The sequence below is a fragment of the Sus scrofa genome, chromosome 1, assembly GCF_000003025.6.
Source record: "Sus scrofa isolate TJ Tabasco breed Duroc chromosome 1, Sscrofa11.1, whole genome shotgun sequence".
Taxonomy (NCBI): Eukaryota; Metazoa; Chordata; class Mammalia; order Artiodactyla; family Suidae; genus Sus; species Sus scrofa.
Genome location: NC_010443.5, coordinates 232,532,119 through 232,557,369, shown reverse-complemented (window position 1 = coordinate 232,557,369; position 25,251 = coordinate 232,532,119). Strand labels below are relative to the sequence as shown.

The 25,251-nt window shown below is 40.2% G+C and overlaps 2 long non-coding RNA genes across 4 annotated transcripts in view; one reads left to right on the top strand and one right to left on the bottom strand.

Moving 5' to 3' along the window:
- The window catches only part of LOC102167422, a 278,903-nt gene extending 261,207 nt beyond the window's left edge, over window positions 1-17,696 (bottom strand). For all 3 annotated transcript variants that reach the window (XR_002336493.1, XR_002336494.1, XR_002336495.1), the window contains exons 1-2: window positions 17,590-17,696; window positions 14,320-14,455 (exon numbers count right to left, since the gene is read on the bottom strand). This is a non-coding gene — a long non-coding RNA (uncharacterized LOC102167422). The remainder of the gene's footprint in view (window positions 1-14,319; window positions 14,456-17,589) is intronic.
- LOC106509194 overlaps window positions 1-24,061 on the top strand; it is a 50,831-nt gene extending 26,770 nt beyond the window's left edge. The window contains exons 4-5 of the long non-coding RNA XR_001306507.2: window positions 13,180-13,369; window positions 16,756-24,061. This is a non-coding gene — a long non-coding RNA (uncharacterized LOC106509194). The remainder of the gene's footprint in view (window positions 1-13,179; window positions 13,370-16,755) is intronic.

Here is a 25,251-nt window from a genome sequence, read left to right as displayed (position 1 = left end):
GCAGAGCTGAAGAGTTGCAATGAGGACTGGGTAGCCCACAGCCTGAAATATTTACTATTTAGCTCTTCAAAGAAAGTTTCCTGACCTCTGTTTTAGGTCATCAAGCAAACAACAGTATTGTGAAATGTCAACTTTCCTTTCCATCAGATGACCCCTGCCTCTAACAACAGTTTTCCAAGGGCTTGAGGCCAACAAGGAAGCACAGGAGAAATATGTAGCATTTTTTTTCCTTTTTTTGCTTTTTTGGGGGGAGAGGGGGAGCACCTGCCACATATGGAAGTTCCCAGGCTAGCAACTGAATCAGATCTTCAGCTGCCAGCCTACACCACAGCCACAGCAATGAGCGATCCGAGTCGCATCTGCGACCTACATCAACAGTTCACAGCAACGCCAGATCCTTAACCCACTGAACAAGGCCAGGGATCGAACCCGAATACTCATGTATACTAGTGGGGTTCATAACCTTCTGAGCTACAATGGTAACTCCCATATCTGGCATTTTCTAATCCTGTTCATACCCTTCAGAGAATCCCCCTGTTCACTACCACACCACCTAACTTTGTCCTATGGAAACTGCAGCTGTGCAATGAGGGCCAAGAGTTCAAAGACTAGTTTTATCATTTCCTAATAAAGTCCACAAAGAAATGTTTGTCTTATAAAGCATATAAACCACCGTCTTCAATTTACGAGCCTTAATAAAATTCCAAGAGAACAGGAAATGTCTTGTCCCATCACTATCCCAAGACAAAGCTGCTGATACACCATTAGGGCTCAAACTCAAATTCAAGTCTGACCCCACTCAGAGAATGTCCTTGCCTGACTCTCCGGATAGGCGTGCTTCTTGGGGGCTCACATCACAGGAATGCCACCTACTTGCAGAGCCATTTTGCTGTTATTTTTAAAGACACTGGATGTGGCAAGAGCACTGAGGTGAGAAAAAAATGTTTTAGGCAGAATGCTTGATACCTCCTTGCTGCTTCCCCACCATGCAGATGGGGGAGGAAACATGGGTCGGCTTCCACACCAGCCTGGCAGAGGAAACAGACATCTGTCTCAGGACTGTATTTCTTACTTTCGATAGCAGCCAGGAGTGCTTTCTGATCCAAAAGGAAAAATGTGCCTCGGCTAAGGAATAGATTAAAATTCAAGCATATTGAAACTAAACTCTGATTTAAGTTTTTCTTTTTTTCTCTTTCTTTCTTTTCTTTTCTTCTTTCTTTCTTTCAAGAACTGCTTAACAACGACAATGAGAAAAGAAACTTCACATTTCTAAAGCACCAGATAGGATTTTTCTAATTAAGTCTTGGAGGTAAAGCATTCAGAAGCCAATTAGTGGAGGTAAGGGGTGAACCATCAAAACGTAGCATCTTCAACAATAATTCATCTGATCCCTTCCTTTCAACACACAGGAAAACCAGCATCATGCCTCCCTTTTTCTTTGGTTATAACAGGAGACTAAGAGGCTCAAGTTTTCATCTCTGATGGCATAGACAGGGACTGTCAATCTGAGTGTCAAGGCTGTTTCTTGAGCTGATGTTTGCAGACCATAAATTGTTTTCCTTCTTTTCTATGAAGGTCTTCCCTCTGGTTGTTTTCACTTACCAAGGTCAAGTGTCACATTTCAAGCAATTGTGATGATGTCTTGGTCCACTCTTTCTTTAGGCATTGTGCAGTAAAACAGTTGGTGGATACCATATATAGTTTGGTGTTCATGGCATATTGGGGAAAAGCAAAGCTTTGGGACTAATATTTGGGTTCGAATACTGGCCCTGTCCTTTTCTAGCTGTGGGATCTAGCACCAGTTGAACTTTATCTTTGAACTTTAGCTTTTTCATCTGTGAGTTAGGGATAATTATCACTTCCTAATTTTCCCGGTGAAATTTAAATAAGAAAGAGTAGGAAAATCTTAGCACAGAGCCTGACACATGGTAGGTATTTCAGTAAGTGTTCACTCCCTCCCACTCTATTCTGTTATACTTAGCAATTACCATGCTTCAGATAAATTTTATGAGTTTTGATATTGCTACTATTCAAAGATGCACTCCACTGTATCATTAATTTCTCCTGTCTATTTTCTACCCTATACATATCACAAATGCACTTGTGTTTCTCCTCAGTTTAACTGGTAACTTTTTGACCAAGTAGCGCAAAAGGAAACTCAAACTAGCTGCCTGCAACAAAACCAATCACTAGGGTTGGGTGTGATTTAATAATTGTTCTGTAGGTCTTGGTATTAAAATATTAGAGAGCACCTCAGGAGACAGCATGATATAGCTGAAGATAATTAGTAATGACTAGCATTAGAGAATAGTAGAACCTGGATTAAGAAAAGGATGCTGAGCTGTGTAAAAGTTAAGCACTCTTTTTGTGTGTAACAGACCACCAGCTGCTTTGGTGGAAGATAGTTTTAGAACAAAGCCCTTTAAAAAAAGTAAAAAATACCCTCCAAGTCTAGAAAAGATGTTGGCTTTTTATTTTGATTTAGATGGACCTTTTTTTTTTTTTTTAAATGAACTGCTGTTTGTTTGTTTTTAAACAGCACCAGTAGGATGTGGTTTCATGATGACTATAAAGCTCTTCAAGAGATTGAAAGTAAAAGTTACATGACAATTTAAAATTTACTTTCCTGAATCTTTCCAAACCAAATAATTTTGCAAATTACATTAGGGGTGGTATTTGCTGGAAACCAAGAATGTCCTTCTATACAATCCAAAATAAGGCACAGTCTCTGCCCAATATAAATATCACCAAAGACGTCTGCTTTCACATGCATGAGTGGTTTTATGGTATTTTTCCTAGTTATTTCTCCGGAAAGACCCTATTAACATTACCAAATAACTTCAGTCCAAGAAAGAAGTCAATCAAGATAACCTAAAGTCTGGAAACCTGGCTCACAGTTTTCCAATACAATCCGCAAAGTCTTAGAGCCAAGGAGACCAGAGTAAGATGACACTTCCTAGTTCTTCCCCTCTTGGCATCTGCCTCTAACAGGCTTTCTGCCATTAATAACTGTCATCATCGAAGATTTCCCAACTGCGTCCTACCCAGTGCAATATGTGTCAAAAAGGGAAAATTATCTCCTCATCAAGTGAGCTACCTTAATTCCAAGGATAAACAGATACATTTTCCAAGTTAAGAGGTAAGAAAAGTCTGCTGGCTCAAGGTGCTAACCAGTTACTCATTCTTTCCTAAATACTCATCGTCTTCAGAACACATATTTTATGTTAATATAAATGTATACAATAATACTTAAATTTCTATAGTGATTACTGCCAGTTGAAAATAAAATTCACAAGCATAAAACCACTAAAAATGTTAAGTTATAACTGTACCCCCAGCTCTCAAACAAATGCCTGGCACACAGAGAGCATTCAATAAATGTTTGTGGAGTTCATGACTATCCACAATAAATGGTATTAAGCCAAAAGAGGGGAAAAGATCATCCTTGGAGAGAAAGGAAGGGAAGATATGGAAAGAAAAAGGAATAATTAGGAAGTGAAAGAGAGTTTTGGAGGTAACCATAGAAACAATGAAAAAGTAAGAAATGGACATAGTGCTGCAATGGACATGCAGGTGCATATGTCTTTTTTAAGGAAAGTTTTGTCCGGACATATACCCAAGAGTGGGATTGCTAGGACACATGGTAGTTCTATGTATAGTTTTCTGAGGTACCTCCACACTGTTCTCCGTAATGGCTGTACCAGCTTACATTCCCACCAACAGTGCAGGAGGGTTCCCTTTGCTCCACACCCCCTCTAGCATTTGTTATTTGTGGATTTATTAATGATGGCCATTCTGACTGGTATGAGGTGGTATCTCATGGTAGTTTTGGTTTGCATTTCTCTAATAATCAGGGAGGTTGAGCATTTTCTCATGTGCTTGTTGGCCATCTGTGTATCTTCCTTGGAGAAATGTCTATTCGGGTCTTTTGCCCATTTTTCAATTGGGTTGTTGGCTTTTTTGCTGTTGAGTTGAATAAGTTGTTTGTATATTTTAGAGATTAGGCCCTTGTCATCAGTTACATCATTTGAAACTATTTTCTCCCATTCTATAAGTTGTCTTTTTGGAGTTTTTTTTTTTTTTTTTTTTGTTTCCTTTTCTGTGCAAAAGCTTGACTAGGTCTCATTGCTTTATTTTTGCTTTTATTTTTGTTGCTTTGGGAGACTGACCTGAGAAAACATTTGTAAGGTTGATGTCAGAGAATGTTTTGCCTCTGAACAAAATAATGCCATTTGCAGCAACATGGATGGAACTAGAGACTCTCATACTGAATGAAGTAAGTCAGAAAGAGAAACACACATACCATATGATATCATTTATATCTAGAATCTAATATATGGCACAAATGAACCTTTCCACAGAAAAGAAAATCATGGACTTGGAAAACAGACTTGTGGTTGCCAAGGGGGAGGGGGAGGGAGTGGGATGGACTGTGAGCTCGGGGTTAATAGATGCAGACTATTGCCTTTGGAATGCATGAACAATGAGATGCAACTGTGTAGCACTGGGAACTACGTCTAGTCAATTATGACGGAACATGATAATGTGAGAAAAAAGAATGTATACATGTATGTGTAACTGGGTCACCATGCTGTACAGTAAAAAAAAAATAATAATAATAATGTATTGGGGATATAAAAAAAAAACTCATCTCCATTAAAAAAAAAAAAAAGTAGACATAGCCAAAGAGGCCACCAAAAAACTGAGTAGGAGGAGCCAGAGAGATAGAGAAAAACCTCAGAAAACAAGAGGTTATGGAGAAGTAAACATCAGCCTATTTTAGAATAGGTACAACATTTCCCCCTTTTTCACCAAGTCTTCTTCCTTCTGAACAGTCTTCTTAATAAACAAATGGATCCATTTTCAACATTCTGATCCTTTGTATCAACACATTTCACATATCCATAATTCAACTCCAATGTTGAAAGAACAAAGAGATTAAAAGTAAGTGCAATAGAAACATGTTCTCTCATATTAAAAAAGAAAGCTGGGAGTTCCCATTGTGGCACAGCAGAAATGAATCCGACCAGGAACCATGAGTTGTGGGTTCAATCCACGGCCTCACTCAGTGGGTTAAGGATCCAGCATTGCTGTGAGCTGTGGTGTAGGTCACAGATGCGGCTTGGATCTGGTGTTGCTGTGGCTCTGGCTTAGGAGGGCAGCTACGGCTCTGGTTAGACACCTAGCCTGGGACCTCCATATGCCACAGGTGCAGCCCTAAAAAAAAAAAAAAAAAAAGAAAGAAAGAAAGAAAGAAAGCTAATAGATTGTAAATGATCAGACAGATGGATGACAGATAGGTAAGGATAAATATAGATAGTCAACGGAAAGAAAAAAGATACATAAATGACTTAGTTCATCCTTAACAGTGTAGATTTCATTTGACAGGAAGTAGCCTGAATACAGCAAGAGTGGTCCAGCAAACTATGCTGCCTTGCTGTTTGTGACCAGTCTTGGAAATCGCCCAGCAGCTCTTTTGTATCCTCTATTGGTTGAAATAGTCACAAGTCTTCCCAGACTCACTGGAAGAAGAATTAGATTCAACCTCTTGATAGGAAAATAGAAGGTCACACTGGAGAAGAGCATGGGGGACAAAAGATATTGTTGTGGCCTTCTTTGGAAAATACCATGTGCTGCAATGCCTTTCTGAAGCTCCAAGTAAGGTCAAAGGTCTGGAACCATTGTCTCTATAGACCTTAACTGCCTTTCCCTGGGAATGCTCCTTACTCCCAGGCTAAGAATTCTTCAGTTGCCCCAGACTTCCTTGCCTAGGTGGAGTTTCTGTACTCAATCATAACCATCTACTTAATTCCTCAATCTTTCAGTCTCTTGACCACCAGAGTCCGCATAGGGGTGGGGACTTTTTTCAGATATAGGTCTTATGGAAGAGAAATACTGTCATGAACCAAAATACCTCCTAAATACAAGAGCTTAAACTCCTCCCACTCCCACCCTTGAAAGAATTAGGCTCTCCTCTCCTTAGTGCCTCATTCAATAGCTCTTATGAGTATCCTTACAAAGCCTTAGTGCAAGGGTTTCATGCCTGACTAACTTCCAGCTCCATCTCCCATCTAGTCCTTGCAAATAGGGATGGTCTCATCAACCTATGTATCCCCTAACCATAAATAATCACTTCTGTCTGGAAAATCATAATGCTATAATGTAAAACATCAGGACTTAGAGAAAGAAAATATGAATTCCCATCTAGGTTCTTCAATGTACCATTAGGGTGACACTGGCCCATTCACTCAACCTCTCTGAGCCCCAGTTTCTCCATTATTAACAGGGGATTATGACAATGTGACCTGCCTAGTCACATAATGGTTCAGCACCCACTGAGATAATAAACTATAAAATTACAAGGCATTATTTTCTAATATTAGTTTCTAAATGAATAGAGATCTCTACCCCTTATTGCCAAAGCTTATAAAATCTCAGTACTTTGCACTCAATATTCTCTCTGCTCCATCAAGCATACAAGACTTGATATGCTGTTGACTTTAAATTTTTAAACAATTCTAAGCTACACAGGAACTCTTAAAAATGCATTTTAATGAACCAAGCAAGAGTTTAAAACATATATAAAGTGGCTGCTCCACAGATAATTTCAATTCAAAGCAGAAAAAATTCCTAAGTAGATAGAGAAAGGATTCCTAAGGATCATGGAAGAAATAAAAGGCACAGTGGAACTCTATGAAATTACTAAAAATATATCAAGCTCCTTCCCAAGATTTCACTTGGCATTTTGGATTTAGAAATTACCTTCTTGGGAGTTCCCATCGTGGCGCAGTGGTTAACGAATCCGACTAGGAACCATGAGGTTGCGGGTTCGGTACCTGCCCTTGCTCAGTGGGTTAACGATCTGGCATTGTCGTGAGCTGTGGTGTAGGTTGCAGATGCGACTCGGATCCCAAGTTGCTGTGGCTCTGGTGTAGGCCAGTGGCTACAGCTCTGATTCGACCCCTAGCCTGGGAACCTCCATATGCTGCGGGTGCGGCCCAAAGAAATAGCAAAAAGACAAAATGACAAAAAAAAAAAAAAAGAAAGAAATTACCTTCTTAAAAGGACTTGTCAAGAAAACATATCCTCAGCCCTCATTTAGTGTATACTACATTTTTTCAGAGAAATAAAAGTTTACCTTCCAGTCAATGAATATTTGCTACTTCAAAAGCAAGAAAAATTAAATCATGCTAATAGCAACTCCTTCTTCTTTCAATCCTCCAATCTTATTATTTTCACAAAACCAGAAGTTAAATATCGAAAAAATGGTGACATTACTGATTTGACAAAAGCTGAAACCAAATTCTGAATGTTGCACACTAACATAGAATTAGTAATGATAGCTCTCTGGGAGAATTTGCAACTCAAAAATGTATGCGAATATATGATGAATCAAATACAATTTTTGTATTCATTATCTCTAATGCATAGAAGTATTGGTTATAAATGTAACAAAATATAACTAAGAAAAATAGAGATTAACAAATATGTTAGACAGTTGATGCTGAAGATGATGCAAGACATTGGAAATAAACTGGAGGCAAAGATGGATAACTTACAGGAAACACTGACCAAAGAGATACAAGATACAAAACTTAAACAAGAGATGCAAAATACAATAACTGAAATCAAAAGTTCACTAGAAGCAGCTAACAGCAGAATACAGGAGACAGGAGAACAAATAAGCAAGGTGGAGGACAGATTAGTAGAAATCACGGATGTGGAACAGAAAAGAGAAAAAAGATTGAAAACAAATGAAGAGATTCTCAGAGAACTCTGGGACAACGTTAAACACACAAACATCCATATTATAGGGATGCCAGAAGGAGAACAGGGAGAGAAGGGGACAGAAAACATATTCCAAGAGATAATAGCCAAAAACTTCCCGAACATGGGGAAGGAACCACTCACTCAAATCCAGGAAGCACAACGAGTACCAGATAAAATAAACCCAAGGAGGAACACCCCAAGACATATATTAATCAAACTGACCAAAATTAAAGACAAAGAGAAAATCTTAAAAGCAGCTGGGAAAAGAAACAAATAACATACAAGGGAACCCCAATAAGGTTATTGGCATATTTTTCAGCAGAAACTCTTAAGGCCAGAAGGGAGTGGCATGATGTACTTAAAGTGATGAAAAGAATAACCTCCAACCAAGATTACTTTACCCAGCAAGGCTCTCATTCATATTTGAAAGTGAAATCAAAACCTTCACAGATAAGCAAAAGCTGAGAGAATTCACCAACACTAAACCACCCTTACAACAAATACTAAAGGAACTTCTCTAGGCAGAAAAGAAAAGGCTGCAACAGGAAACAAAAATACCACAAATGATAAGGCTCACCAGTAAAGGTATATATACAGTAAAGATACGAAATCATCCATGCACAATTATACCACCAAAATCACAAAACATGAGAAGAGGAGGGTACAAATGCAGGACACTGAAGATGAACTTGCAATTAAGAGAACAACAACTTAAAACAATCTCATATAGACTCTTATATCAAAACTTCAGAATAACTACAAACCAAAAATCTACAATTGATACACAAACAAAGAAAAATCAACTCAAATACAACACTAAAGATAGTCATCAAACCAGAAGAGAAGAGAACAAGAGAATAAGGGAAGAAAAAAGAGCAACAAAAACAAATCCAAAGCAATTAGTAAAATGGCAATAAGAACATACATATCCATAATTACCTTAAATGTTAATGGACTAAACGCCCCAACCAAAAGACATAGACTGGATGAATGGATACGAAAACAAGATCCACATATATGCTGTCTTCAAAAGACCCACTTCAATTCTAGGGACACATGCAAATTGAAAGTGAGAGGATGGAAGAAAATATTCCATGCAAACAGGGATCAAAAGAAAGCTGGAGTAGCATATCAGACAAAGTAGACTTTAAAATGAAGAATATTTTAAGGGACAAAGAAGGTCATTAATAATGATCAAAGGATCAATCCAAGAAGAAGATATAACAATTTTAAATATCTGCACACCCAACATAGGTTCACCACAATATATAAGGCAACTGCTAACAACCTTAAAATGACAAATCGACAATAACACAATAAGAGTGGAGGACTTTGACACCCCACTTATAGCAAAGGACAGATCATCCAGACAGAAAAACCATAAGGAAACACAGGCCCTGAATGAAGCATTAAACCAGATGGACTTCACAGATATTTATAGGACATTTCATCCAAAAGCAACAGAATACACATTCTTCTCAAGTGCACATGGAACACTCTCTAAGATTTATCACATCTTGCTACAAATCCAACCTTGGTAACTTTAAGAAAATTGAAATCATATCAAGCATCTTTTCCAAACAAAATGCTATATGACTGGAAATCAACAAAAAGAAAAAAACTGCAAGAAACACAAACACGTGGAGACTAAACAACATGCTACCAAACAACCAATGGATCACTGAAGAAATCAAAGAGGAAATTAAAAAATACCTAGAAGGAAATGACAACAAAGATACCACACTCTAAAACCTATGGGATGCAGCAAAAGCCGTTCTAAGAGGAAAGATTATAGCAATACAAGCCCACTTCAGGAAACAAGAAAAACTCAAATCAACAAGCTAACTTTACATCTAAAGCAGCTTGAGAGAGAACAGACTAGACCTAAAGTTAGTAGAAGTAAAGAAATCATAAAGATCAGAGCAGAAATCAATGAAATAGAAACAAAGAAAACCATAGAAAAGATCAATGAAATGAAAAGCTGGTTCTTTGAAAAGATCACCAAAATTGATAAACTCTTAGCCAGACTTATGAAGGAAAAAAGAGCACTCAAATCAATAAAATTAGAAATGAAAAAAAAGAAGTAACAATGGACATTACAGAACTACAAAGGATCATAAGAGACTACTATATGCAACTATATGCCAATAAAACAAGAAGACCTAGAAGAAATGGACAAATTCCTAGAAAAGTACAATCTTCCAAAACTAAACCAATATGAAATAGAAAAGATGAATGGACCAGTCACAAGAACTGAAATTGAAACTGTGATTAAAAAACTTCCAACAGGAGTTCCTGTTGTGGTGCAGTGGTTAACGAATCCGACTAAGAACCATGAGGTTGCAGGTTCGATCCCTGGCCTTGCTTGGTGGGTTAAGGATCTGGTGTTGCCATGAGCTGTGGTGTAGGTTCCAGATGCAGCTCGGATTCTGCATTGCTGTGGCTCTGGAGTAGGTTGTTGGCTACAGCTCCATTTAGACCCCTAGCCTGGGAACCTCCATATGCCACAAGAGTGGCCCAAGAAATAGCAAAAAGCCAAAAAAAAAAAAAAAATCTTCCAACAAAGGTCCAGGAACAGATGGCTTCACAGATAAATTCTATCAAACATTTAGAGAAGAGCTAACACCTATCCTTATGGAACTATTCCAAAAAATTGCAGAGGAAGGGATACTCCCAAATTCATTCTATGAGGCCATCATCACCCTGATACCAAAACCGGACAAAGACACCACAAAAAAAGAAAATCACAGGCCAATTTCACTGATGAACATTGATGTAATAATCCTCAACAAAATACTAGCAAACCACATCCAACAATACACCAAAAGGATTGCACATCATGATCAAGTGGGATTTATCCCAGGGATGCAAGGGTTCGTCAATATCCGCAAATCCATCAGTGTAGATCCATCATATTAACAAACTGAAGAATAAAAACCATATGATCCTCTCAATAGACACAAAAAAAGCCTTTGACAAAATCCAACACACATTTCTGATCAAAACCCTTCAGAAAGTGGGCAGAGAGGGAACCCACCTCAACATCATAAAGGCCATATATGACAAACTCACAGCGAACATCATTCTCAATGGTGAAAAGCTGAAAGAATTCCCACTGAGATCAGGAACAAGACAAGGATGTCCACTCTCGCCACTACTCTTCAACCTAGTACTGGAAGTCTTAGCCATGGCAATTAGAGAAGTAAAAGAAATAAAAGGAATCCAAATGGGAAAGGAAGAAGTAAAACTATCACTATTTGCAGATGACATGATACTATGCCTAGAGAATGCTAAAGACTCTACCAGGAAACTGTTAGAGCTCATCCATGAATTTGGCCAAGTCACAGGATACAAAATTAATACACAGAAATAGATGGCATTTCTATACACTATCAATGAAAGAGCAGAAAAAGAAATTAGGGAAGAAATCCTGTTTACTATCGTATCCAAAAAAAAAATACCTAGGAGTAAACCTACCTAAAGAGACAAAAGACCTGTACTCTGAAAACTATAAGACACTGATGAAAGAAATCAAACATGACACGCATAGATGGAAAGATATACCATGCTTGTGGATTGGAAGAGTCAATATTATCAAAATGACTATACTACCTAAGGCAATCTACAGATTCAATGCAATCCCTATCAAGTTACCAAGGACATTTTTCACAGAACTTGAACAAAATATTTTAAAGTTTGTTTGGAAGCATAAAAGACACAGAATAGCCAAAGATATCCTGAAAAAGAAAAATGGAGCTGGAGGAATCAGACTCCCGGACTTCAGACTATACTACAAAGCAACAATCATCAAAACCAGTACTGGCACAAAGTCAGCTATATAGATCAGTGGAACAGGATAGAAAGCCCATAGAACCCACACACCTACAGCCAACTAATATATGACAAAGGAGGCAAGAATATACAATGGAGAAAGGACAGCTTGTTCAATAAGTGGTGCTGGGAAAACTGGACAGCCACATGGAAAAGAATGAAATGAGAACACTCCCTAACACCACACACAAAAGTAAACTCCAAATGGATTAAAGACCTAGATATAAGACCAGATACCATAAAATTTAGAGGAAAACATATGCCGAACACTCTCTGACATAAATAGCAATATCTTCTCATACCCACTCTTGGCGTATTGACTATAAAAACAAAAATAAACAAATGGGACCTAATCAAACTTAAAAGTTTCTGCACAGCAAAGGAAACCTTAAACAAAATGAAAAGACAACCTACAGAATGGGAGAAAATCTTTGCAAGTGAATCCACTGACAAGGGATTCATCTCCAAAATTTATAAACACCTTCTGCAGCTCCATACCAAAAAAAAAAAAAACAAACAACCCCATCCAAAAATGGGCAGAAGATCTAAACAGACAATTCTCCAAAGAAGACATACAGATGGCCAAAAAGCACATAAAAAGATGTTCAGCATCACTCATGATTAGAGAAATGCAAATCAAAACCACGATGAGGTACCACCTTACACCAGCCAGAATGGCCATCATCAAAAAGTCTACAAACAATAAGTGCTAGAGAGGGTGTGGAGAAAAGGGAACCCTATTACACTGTTGGTGGGATTGTAAATTGGTGCAACCACTGTGGAAAAAAAGATGGAGATTCCTCAGAAAACTAAACATAGAACTACTATTTGATCCAGCAATCCCATTCCTGGGCATCTATCCAGAGAAAACCATGACTCACAAAGACACATGTACTCCGATGTTCATTGCAGCACTATTTACAATAGCCAAGACATGGAAACAACTAAATGTCCATCAACACAGGACTGGACCAAGATGTGGTACATATACACAATGGAATATTACTTAGCCATTAAAAGGAATGAAATACCAGCATTTTTAGCAACATGGGTGGACCTAGAAATTATCATGCTAAGTAAAGTCAGGCATACAATGAGACACCAACATCAAATGCTTTCACTGACATGTGGAATCTGAAAAAAGGAGAGACTGAACTTCTTTGCAGAACATATGCTGACTCACAGACATTGAAAAACTTAGGGTGTCCAGAGGAGACATTTTGTGGGGTGGGGGGATGTGCTTGGGTTGTAAGATGGAAATCCTGTGAAATTGGATTGTTATGATCATTATACAACTACAGATGTGATAAACTCATTTGAATAATGAAAAAAAGAATTTAAAAAATAAATAAATAAAAAATAAATGAAAATAAAAATACAAAACCAATATGTATGTGCGGTTAGTTTTCATACAGGAAGGTTTTCAACAGGTCTTAATTCTATCAAGGGGCATTGTCCTGTGCTCTATGGCGGGGTCAGCCTGCATCCTCAGGGCCCTCTGGACAAAGGATCAGGGAAGTGATGTGAAATGTGTCAGACAGAGACTCAGCTTGTCTTGTCTTGGTTTCTGCCCAATAGGGTAACACAGAAGGTGAGAAGACTTGAGAGGAAGGAGTTGGAAGGGTGTCACAGGATGCCAACAGGCTGAAGGAGGAGTTATAAATGGCCTGCTGAAATAGAGATGAATTCGCATGTCTAGTGGAAGCTGAAAGAGGAAGAGTTCAGCAGAGCACCTCAAAGAGCCCGGAAAAGCAGCCATGGGGAAAAGGTCTGTTTTTATTTATTTATTTCTTCATCTATTTATTTTTAGCTTTTTAGGGCCACATGTGGCACATGGAAGTTCCTGGGCTAGAGGTTGAATCGGAGCTACAGCCGTCAGCCTACACCACATCCACAGCAATGTAGGATCTGAGCCATGTCTGCAACCTACACCACAGCTCACGGCAATGCTTGATCCTTAATCCAGGGATCAAACCCACATCCTCATGGATACTAGTCAGGTTTGTTTTTGCTGAGACACAATGGGAACTTGAAAAGGTCTGTTTGAATCATCAGCAACTAACTAGGGATGACAGCTGTAGGCTCAGGGATAACAAAGGTGTCAGCCTAGAGAAAACCATAATATTCCCTCTCTCTCTTCCTATCTTTGACCTTGGCAAGGAACCAACAGGAGGGGAAAACTGTGCAACAGGAAGGGCAGGGTGAGCAGGGAGGGGTAGAAGGGAAGGAGTAAAGACTGGAGGACCAAGTCTGCAGCAGGTCAGAGCTGAAGGAAGGCAAACGACTGAACACTGTCACGTTCCAAGTTTTGATTAACATCTTTACCATGACATTCTAATTACTGAATTGAGATTGTGTTTGCAACCTAAAGTGACCTTGGAGTATCTTTTCTATAAGACTGGAGGCAAAAATATAAGGTCTGCCAGAGCTGACATCATGGGGCAGAAGAAAAATCAATCCCACTGAATCAAGCTTAAAGGTATGTTGGGTGAAAGACTGTAAGGCTGTGTTTGGTTTATGTCAAGAGTGAGCCACAGGGTCCTACTGTATAGCACAGGGAATATATTCAATATCCTGTGATGAACCATAATGGAGAAGAATATGAGAAAGAATGTGTATGTATGTATTTGCTGTATAGTAGAAATTAACACAATATTATAAATCAACTATACTTCAATAAAACTAAAAAAATTTTTAAGTAAATCTCATTAAACTCACCAGGTACACACTGCTGAAGCTGTATTTTCTACTCCTGATGACTGATTCACATTCTTTCCAATGTCTTGTCTACACTTAGGAATAGGTGAAATTCTTTCGCTTTCAGTCACTAGATCATGATTGTGGCCAAAAGAAACTGTAGAAGATGAGAACTGTTAGGGATCAAAGAACACTGGAGTCTAAAATATATAAGGTGGACCTGAAGGCCTAAGGGACATTTCATGCCTCCTTCCAAGTTTTTACTGACCATGTTGACTGAATGAGATGTGGCCACCCCAGCCACCCACTTCCAAAGCCCTCTCTTCTCTGTATCTTCCCTACCCAGATGCTCCAACTGAGTTGCCAAGAGCTGAGGATATATCACTTGCCCAGGCCTTCATATTTCATCTCCATGTATTTTTATTTTTTTGCTTTTTAGGGCCTCACCCACAGCATAAGGAAGTTCCCAGGCTAGGGGTCGAATTAGAGCTGCAGCTGCCAATGTACACCACAGCCACAGCAACCCAGGATCTGAGCCATGGCTGCGACCTACACCGCAGCTCATGGCAACACCAAATCCCCAACCCACTGAGCAAGGCCAGGAATTGAACCCACATCCTCATGGATACTAGTCGGGTTTGTTTCTGCTGCGCCACCACAGAAACTCCTCCATGTATTTTCATAAAATTTATCTATCATAAGAATCCTGATAAATAGCCAAAAGCCAGGATGTCTAGAGAAACCAGAGATGGAAATTGGTATCAAGATTTATAGACTGTCTAATACTTCATTAGCTAGGGGCCATTTCAGGTATAAAACATCCCCTAGGTTTTAAAACAAATGTCCTCCCCCTCCCCCTACTCCCCCAAATTAAAACATAAGAGTAGAAGCAGAGGAACAATCTCTGTATTCACCTAATATTTTTCAACTATTGAGCCCTGAACTTAAAATATAGAAAAAGGGTCATATATTATTATGTGAAAACAGCAATGGCAACTTTGCCTTGGCACTGGTGAGGCTCCTCCTTGACCAGCTGATATTAAAGGTAACTTGTTGGTTACATTATCGCATCATCCTCTCAGTCCACACCAATCCAATCCCAGTGGCCAGATCAGAGCTTCCCTGGCAGGGAGAGTTGGCCTCCATACTTCAGACTAAGTCTAACAGAGAGGAGAGGAGAGGAGGGTGGAGCAGAGCATTCCTGATGGATGCCTGAGAGGTCCTCCCCTCTGCTGACAAACCAAGTTCACCAAAAACCAAAGGAGATGTTAATGAGAGTATTAGAGCATGCCAAGAAAAAGAAAAAGAAAAAAAGGCTATATAGTTAATCTCTGAAAAAGCAAGAAGGACTAAGAGACCATCTAGGGGGAAAAATGAGAAGGACTGGTTGCCTGGAGAGGAAATGGATCAGGACCGGCTTGGGATAGAAACATTAAGACCTGCAAATGTCTCTCTTCCCTGGGAAGGCTCACCTGATGCTGCTTCCATCCACCACACAAATCTTCGGGTTTTTTAGAAACAGGTAAGGGTCACAGTTCAGCCTGGACCATGAAAGATTTTTAAACTACTACAACTCAACAAGAAGTTATTAAGCATCCACTTTGTACATGGCATTGTGCAAGGCAATATGCAGGCAGCTGCGATAAAGAAAACATGAAACCTACCCTCAGAAAGCTTTTGGTTAGGGTAAGACAAGAACAGAAATAATAAACATAAATATAAGGTAGTCTTTGGTGCATGCTATAACACAGAAAGCACAAAGGAGAAAGCAATTAAAACCAGCTCAAGATAGGAGGAAACAGAATATTGGGGAAGCCTTATAGACAAAGCCGCCTCTGGGATACACAATGAAGGGTATAAAGGATTTCAAGAGGTTGGGGAGTGAGGGAAGCAGAATGCAAGAGCCAGTCAGACTGCCATAGGATATCTAAAATATCAGCACTTTCAACCTGGATTGGACTAACCCATCCTAAGAGGCCAAATAGACAGAATTCCTGAAGATCATGGCACTGGGGTAGAATTGGAAACACGCAATGTATTGTCACTAGGGGCCTGGGGTAAGAACAGAGCAGAGCATCAGGCCCCACTCCTTCTCCAACCTTAAAAAGGTTGGTTGTCATGGATGCCTAGACATTTCTTTGGCTCGTATCCTTTCACTTACTCCCATTTCCGAATATTGTCTGTCAGCAATTTCCCAATAAGCTCAGTTTATCATTCCACTGCAGTATCCTTGGTGTTTTGGTAATACAGTCCTAGTTCAACCAGAGCTTGGTTCTGGGACTCTGATTTCAGTAACATTTGCAATTAAATCTCACACCAGATTCTAGGGAGTTTCAAGGGCAGGAATGGATCTCAAATGCTGTGTGAGAGCTATTACCATCCTGCTCAAATTATTCATTGCCAATGGAATAATTGGATACTTAATTTCATTCTTAATCTCTCTTTATTTGTTTTAAGGTAACCATGAGTGAAGATATGATATGCAATTTGGAATTTGCTGCACAGATGTATTCAAAATGCATGGGCTACTGAAACCCCTTTTAAAAGTGATCTGAGAAGGGATGCAGGCTGATTCCTTTGCTTTGGAAGGAAATGAAGTGTTTCATAGAACCATAGGCCTAAGGTCAGAGACTGATAAAAGATCTGAAAACTACAGGTGTCCTCTATAAACACGGTCACCCAGGCCACCTGTTCCGTGGCATGGAAGGGTCTATTATCAGTGATGCCTCCCTGCAGGGCTCTCCTTGGCCCTGTCAGGTTCATCGCCATTGTCCGAAATAAGCACGTTAATCGTTTAGTGAGTACATAGTTCAGACCCAATCATTTGAGGAAAATTCTCTGGAAATCGCCACCTTCAAGTCAACAACTGCAACATTTAAACGATTCCTAGTAATATAAGGACATGAAGACAGCTCCGCCTCCCTTTGCCTCAGTTTATTCCCTTCTGCAGCTGGGAGAAAAATGGTACCCACCTCAGAGCAGTGCTGTGAGGAGGTAATGAGTTAAGACCAGCAGAGCGCTTAGAAAACAATACATAGCATATAATAAGGACTCAGAAGCGTGCACACAGGATGAATGAATAAAAGGTCAGCCATCAATCTCTCTGCAGCAGCCTTAGATGCAGAATTAATACCCAGTGCACTGCAGGATGCCTGGCCTGAACACCACCTGGTGGTGAGGGCGGAGCAGAATCTGATTCCCCCCTCATTGAGGCTAACCAGCACACGCGAGAGAAATTGGAAGCCCTTCTAAAGAGAAAAGAAAGGCCTTCAGTAACAGCTTCAGTCTCACCTCATATCCAAAGCCACCTCTCTGAGCCGTTGCAGTCTCAACGACAGTTGAGAAGCAGTTACGAAGCTTATCAAAGGATCACTGCCCTGTCAATCTAGTTCCCGGCTTACCCTCATTTTAGGTGTGCGCATGCTCCGTGGCCTCCAAACGCAATCACGGGAGAGACACCGGAAGTGCCGAGAAGCCTTGCGAGGATTCACTCACGCTTTCCCTCGTTGCTCCAGGACAGAATTAGATGTGTTGGATTTTGTTATACCCTTTCGCTTGAAGGGACCACACATCATAAGCCTGCTCCAGGAGAGCAAACCTGATAGTCAGCATGTTCAGCCTGGGGATAGGATACTTTGATTTCTTCAGGACTTCTTCCCAGAATCTGGAGATGAAGATGTGACCACTGGACTCCGCGGTGGACGCTACACTGGAAAGGAGAAGAGGACCAAGCTCTGGGAGCTTCCACCACGCAGCCAACTCCCCCAGCTCTTCTGGCAGTTAACGCATTTGAACTTCATGACAGCCAATCATTAGAGAAACTTAGAGTTTGATGCTAACTTCTATTTCTGCATTCTTAAGTTTGGCTTTTAGCTATTATGCAGAACACGCGTGGTAAATCTTTTTAAAAACTATACAGAGACTAAGTCTGAGGGGGAGGCACCTGGGGAAGGGGTTTGTGTTGGTGCCTGCTGACTCATGGTGGGGGAGACATGTGTTTGTCCATTTTACAGACGAAGGAACTGAATCTCAGAGAGGCTAAATGACATCAGTAGATCACCCAGACACTACGCTTGCAAGCCAGGGGGATTAAAAATACTATCTGACTTTAAAGTTAAAAGCTCTCCCCAGTCCACTCCACTGACTTCCACCCCAAGGGCATCTGTGGTTCATGCAGGAACTAAACAAAAGCAAGAACAGAAAGTGATTACTGGAGCTCCAATGCAGGGGTTGGTCAAACAGAAGAACGAAGGCCGGAAGCACCTGGCCTGTGGTTAGGTGGTGTTCTGCTGCTCATTTCTGAAGCAGAGAGAAGAATTGCTTGAATTTTTCTTGTGTCTTTTTTGCCCAGTGTGAAGATCGATGGAGGCAGGAGATAGGCTAGCTACACAGTGGCAAGAGGAAAAAGCAAAGCAAGACTTTAGAAGTGAACCTGGGGGTGTTCTCTGTGCTTCTTCCTTCCAATTGGAGGACACTGTAGTTCAGCAACAAACAAGGGGAACTCGGAAACTAGGCAAGCAAAAACCCCAAAGCAGAGTCCACAAGAGTCCTGGAGAAGTCTCAGACGACTCTGGCCAGGTCAGAGATGGGAGTGTAAACCCCCAAATCAGGCAGCCTTGGATGAGGAGCCCTGGCAAGGGAGCCTCTTGCTTCCCAGAGGTAGAGAGTGAGGAGAATGAGCTGGAAAACAGATAATCTGAGCAGAAAAGAGCTTACAGTTATGAGTTGTTTGTATATTCATATATTACCTTCATCTATGTATGATTTTCCTCTGCTAATTGAATTTCTTTCTGTAAACTTGCATTTTTTTTTTTTTTTTTTTTTTGGCTGTGTCTGGGGCCAGGGATCAAACATGTGCTATAGCAGCAGTGACCTGAGCTATAGCAGTGACAACACCAGATCCTTAACCTACTAAGGCATCAGGGAAGTCCTATAAACTTGGATTTAGAGTGCTGATAAAAAAAATTTTCTAATCCCTGCCTATCTGGAAATGGAAGAAAAGATAATACACCTGAACTTGAGGCTGGATAGTGGTTCTCAATGGTTCACCTGCCCTGGCATGATCCAGTAGAGATGGTACTCAATACTCTTTGCAAATGTTGGGGTTTTTTGCCTAGCATGGGGTCCTGGACATGTGCCAAGGCCTTTCTCCCCATGAAGTGGCAGCCTGAGCTGCAGAGGAGACTAAGGCTGCAAAGCTGATGAGTTATTTGACTGCTCACAAAAAGTAGAATGCTACATAGATTCATGGAATAGACTCAAAAAGTTATGAAATGTGCCACATTCAAATTCAGAAAATTTTCTTCCTAAAGAAAAGGGAATAAGTCATTAAAGCAGTTTTTTGTTTTTTGTTTGTTTGTATTGTTTTGTTTTAAAAGAACTCATAACAAAAAGCCCAGATGAGAGGCTGGTTTCTTCTTGTAGATGCTTTTTCTATTTCTCTGTGTTATTAGAGGTTAAAGCTGTTAGGTATGAAATCTGGCCTACTTCACAAGCTGGAGGTCTTGCCTTAAGGGATCATAATTATTTTATTTTAGTTCCAACCTTCTGTGGTATCATAGCTACAGTGTAAAAAGGGAAAATGTCTAGACTTGAGATTTTTTTTGATGACATTAAAAATATACAAGGTATAACCTATAAAGTACACAAGGTATGAACTCTAAAATGTGAGGGGAAAAAGACATGTCAAAACTATGGTAAAATGTAGGGGGGAAAAAAACGAGAAAGTCTTGATCTTGTGCAGACTGGAATACCATTTTCATTCCTTTACCATTTCTTCAGAAAGTGTTTTGTTTTGTTTTGTTTTGTTTACTGTTCTTTCAGGTTATTCATACAGTCTGTTAATGTCAAAGCAGTTAATGTCAAAGCAGGGAAAAACAATGTTATATTGATAACATTTCATCTATTCAGACCTATGATGAGTCTTTGAGCCCATGGGTCCCACTTTATGTAACAGATATATTAGGTGAAAATTTGAAGAAATTTGGGCACAATATTATAAATGGGTAAGGAAATATCACTATTTAAAGTATTTAGTTATTCAATGAATGATTAGGTGTTTAGTAAATTATTTTTTAAAGAGATCTTTTTTTTTTTTAAGGTCCGTACCCGCAACATATGCAAATTCCCAGGCTAGGGGTCAAGTCAGAGCTATAGCTTCAGCAACACCCAGATCTGAGCCACGTCTACAACCTACACTACAGCTCATGGCAACGTTGGATCCCTGACCCACTGAGCAAGGCCAGGTATCAAACCCACATCCTCATGGATATTAGTTGGGTTCTTAACCCACTGAGCCACAACAGGAATTCCTAAAGAGATCAATCTTATTGTAGAGGTGTTATCACTTTAGATATATATGAATTTTCACACGCTGAGATTTCCTACAGTGGGCAGGACTGTGTTTTTCATCTTATTCTGATTGGGTTTTTTTTTAAGAGCCTCATACAATTTTCACTGCTAGTATAAAACATAAGTACATAAGGCCTGATCCTATAAGTGAGAAGAGGGTAAACCGAGGGTAAACCAGAGAATAGTGGGGTTAACTCACCCCTGATTTAAATTTTAGCCTAATAGAATGAAGTCAGTGTAGCTGCTGACTCAGAAGAGAGAGGGACCACTTGCTCCCCTTTGGGAGGAAAGGCTGAAGTTCCTTAATGTCACACAGAGACACCAAGATCCACCTGCAGACCAGCCTATGCATTATTTAGAATATAGGTTCAGTTGTGAATAACAAGGATACAAAATAATAGACGTTGCAAGAAAACATACTTCTCACACATAAAAGACACATTAAGACTATATGGAGGCTCTTCATTTATCTGGGAATCAGGATGCTTCTAAACTTTCTCTGCTCCATCACTGGGAAGTAGCTGCCGTCCTCATTGTCCAGCATAGAAGACCAGCAATCATTCCACTTTCCCAATAGTGTTAAAAAAGAAAAACTGTGGGAGTTCCCACTGTGCCACATTGGGCTAAGGATCCAACTGCAGCAGCTCAGGTCACTGTAAAGGCATGCGTGGGTCAATCCCTGGCCCCTTGCAGTGTGTTAAAAGACCCAGCATTGCCTCAACTGTGGCTTGGATTCAATCCTTGGCCACGGAATTTCCATATACTGTGAGTGTGGATATTTTAAAAAAACAGGAGGGGAGGGAGGAGGAGGTAGATTGTGGAAGGAACTTCAAGTTGTTTTCTAATTATCTAGTCTCCCTTGCCAAGTAATGGAAGCCACTTGGGCACCTGGAATAAAAATTCCTTTCCCAGTCACCATTGCAGCTAGAACCTCTCATAATGGGAAGTGAGAGAAGAGAAATATGTGGCTTTCTGGCTATGTCATTAAAGGCAGGGGTGATATACCACCTCTTACTCCCTTTCCTTCATCTTGGGCAGCAAAGTCAAAGGCCAGTGGGACACATAATGGAGCCATTACACCAGCCTTGCACTGTCTATTAAGACTTTTCTACATGATCTTTCCAGCCCAGGTCATTTAGGTCTGTTAAATTCTGCTAAAACTAAGGTCTTCCTAAGACACCAACTTAAGGGAAGTTTCATGAAGTGAAAAAGGTCCCTATTTTCATTTATTAGGGTCCAAGAGTTAGCCCCAAAGTCTCACCTTTGCCCTTTCATTTGCACATTGAATAAGCCTATATGGAGTATCTGCAGTGTTCCAGATGGTGTTCCAGGCCTTTGAGGCAATGCAACATGAATGTGCCTTGATTCTTCCCTCAAGGAGCTTACTATCAAATAGAGGAAGAATTAAGGGCACAAATATGACTGTATGCTGGTCGTATGACAGGCACTGCTGTAGCTGTTTTCACCTCTTTTATCATTTGCATCTCACAAAATTTCTATGGAATCTCATTTTATGGATGTAGTCATCACAGCTCTGAAGGGTGATAGAGTTTACTCAGGGAAATACCTATAACAAGTAATGGAATCAACATTTAAGTTTCAATTTCTGACTCATAAGCCAACCAGTGACCAAGCTGCTTCTTGGACATACATTCAAAAAGCAAGGCTACAAGGCTCCATGTGACAAGACTAAGGACTTCAAATGCTTCAGCTGATGTGGCACTAACTCTTCTTGAGAGGTCACCCAGCCATTTTAGTTTTCTCAATGTCATATGTGTCCTGGACCAAGAACAAATTCATTCTTCCCCCTCTATAAGGAAGAGTAAACCAACCTAAGGTCACCAAACCTAGATCATAGGCACAAAAATGTCACTTTCTAGGTCCCATCACTATGACTACAATCTGCATTTTATCTTCTTTTCTCATTGACTTTCCCTGCCACCCCTCAAAAAAATTCACTGGAAAATTCCCTTCTTGACCATCATTTTTGTCTGCTCATCCACTTTGGACTCCAGCCCTTTTCCCTCTGGACATTTCTCTATATATATTCCACATGTATAAAATAGCTTTGGAGCCTGTATCCTTCTTCATCCAATAGGCTATTATTCCCATTGACCCTAAAGCATATAAATCATCCTGTACAGACATTTATAGAATTGTTGTGTCATCTCTTCAATCATATCACACCTTCTGCTAAAAGTAGCCAGCTCTTACATCATTTTCAGAGGTAATTCAATGTTCAAAATCCCAAACAACCAGAAAGTCTAAGTGGGATGAAATTTTTTAAATCAGTTGAAGCCTATATATGTCCCCAAATTATAATGCCAGCTCGGTATGATCACCCAACACATGGGCAAATCCTGGCTTACCTAACCATTTTAAGGGCAGTAAGAACAAATGACAAGCCTTTCTTATATACCAGGGGCACTTGTACCAGATAATTATCTAAACTCAGCCCAGCAGAGTTCTTTGCCAGCAGTAGCTATGAAAAAAGGGGCTGTGATCCCTTCTATTATTTATGGTAAAATAATCCAACTGATGAAACTAACAGCCCCCAGATGTCACTGCCTTCACAAAACAAAGACATTTCTTGCTTAGGTCATCTTCTAATTAGGTTTTCAGTGGTCAGCCTTCATGAGGTGATTTGGGCATACAGGCTCCTAACACCTGGTTGGCTTCTCAGAGTGGATCCCCTGCATTTGTTCCAAAGCAAGGGAAGTGGCAATGTTTGGACATTGTGCTGCTATTTTATGGTCAGTTATCTTTATCACATCATGTGCCCTTGTCCAATTTCCAGAACCCAGACCCTATAACCCAAACCTATCTGCAAGGAAGGTTGGGAAATGTAGTTTTCCAGTGTGCTCTGAACAAGAATGGGACTGGAAAACAAAGGGCCAGCCTCTGCCCCACCCCTGGGAACAAGACTTTGAAGACTGGATGTTCCCAGGTCGGATGGTTGGCACATATTTTCTTACTCCCCTGATTGCCTGGATGCAAATATGCTCAACACATATGAGGCCCCGGCACTCTGACATAAATAGAGGGGCATATCTTGGCCATGAATTTGCAACTGCTGGTTGCTGTGTTTTCAAATAAACTTGGGTTTCTATTGTTATCCCTACCAGCCATCCCTTATCCACCCCACTGTTGGTGGGAATGTAAATTGGTGCAATCACTATGGAAAAGAATATACAGGTTCCTCAGAAAACTAAAAATAGAATTACTATATGATCTAGAAATCCTACTCCCAGGAATATATGGGGACAACTGTAATTCAAAAAGATACATGCACCCCTACATTCACTAAAGCTCTATTCAGAATATCCAAGACATGGAAACAACCTAAACATCCATCAACATATGAATGGCTTAAGAGGTTGTGGTACATATATACAGTGGAATACTACTCAGCTGTAAAAAAAAAAAGAACAAAATATTGCCATTCACAGCCACATAGACACAACTAGAGATTATTATGCTAAGTGAAGTATGTCAGAAAGAGAAAGACAAATACCACATAATATCACATATGTAGAATCAAAAATATGGTACAAAGGAACCTATCTATGAAACAGACTCATAGACAGAAAGAACAGACTTGTGGTTGCCACTGGGGTGGGGGGGGACAGAGAGGAATGGACTGAGAGTTTGGGGTTAGTAGATGCAAATATTATATAGAAGAATGGATAGACAACAAGGTCCTACTGTATATAGCACAGGTAATTATATCCAAACTCCCGGGATAGACCATGATGGAAAAGAACATTAAAAAAAATGTGTATATAGACACACACACATGTATAACTGAGTCCCTTTGCTGTGTGGCAGAAATTGGCACAACACTGTAAATCGACTATAATTAAAAAAAAATTTTTTTTGGAGTTCCCGTCGTGGCTCAGTGGTTAACGAATCCGACTAGGAACCATGAGGTTGCGGGTTCAGTCCTGGCCTTGCTCAGTGGATTAAGGATCCGGCATTGCCCTGAGCTGTGGTGTAGGTTGCAGACGCGGCTCGGATCCCATATTGTGGTGGCTGTGGCATATGCCGGGGGCTAGGGCTCCAATTTGACCTGTAGCCTGGGAGCTTCCATATGCCATGGGAGTAGCCCTCAAAAGGCAAAAAGACCAAAAAAAAAAAAGCTTTTTTTTTTAAAGAAAGAAACCATTCACAGTTATTTGCTGTAGGCTTTTTGTTTTTGTCTTTTTGCCATTTCTTGGGCTGCTGTCGCGGCATATGTAGGTTCCCAGGCTAGGGGTCGAATCGCAGCTGTAGCCTCCGGCCTACACCAGAGCCACAGCAATGCCAGAGCCATCACAATGCGGGAGCCGAGACGCGTCTGCGACCTACACCACAGCTCACGGCAACGCCGGATCCTTAACCCACTAAGCAAGGCCAGGGACTGAACCCGCAACCTCATGGTTCCTAGTCAGATTCGTTAACCACTGCGCCATGATGGGAACTTCGCTGTAGGTATTCTTAACAACTGGATAATTTCACAAACCAGGCCCCTTCGTAAAGAAGAGGTCAAATAATTGAAAAAGGCACAATTATTCATTTTGGATGTTAGAAAATACCAAAGGGCTTATGCTACTGTTTGTGTTG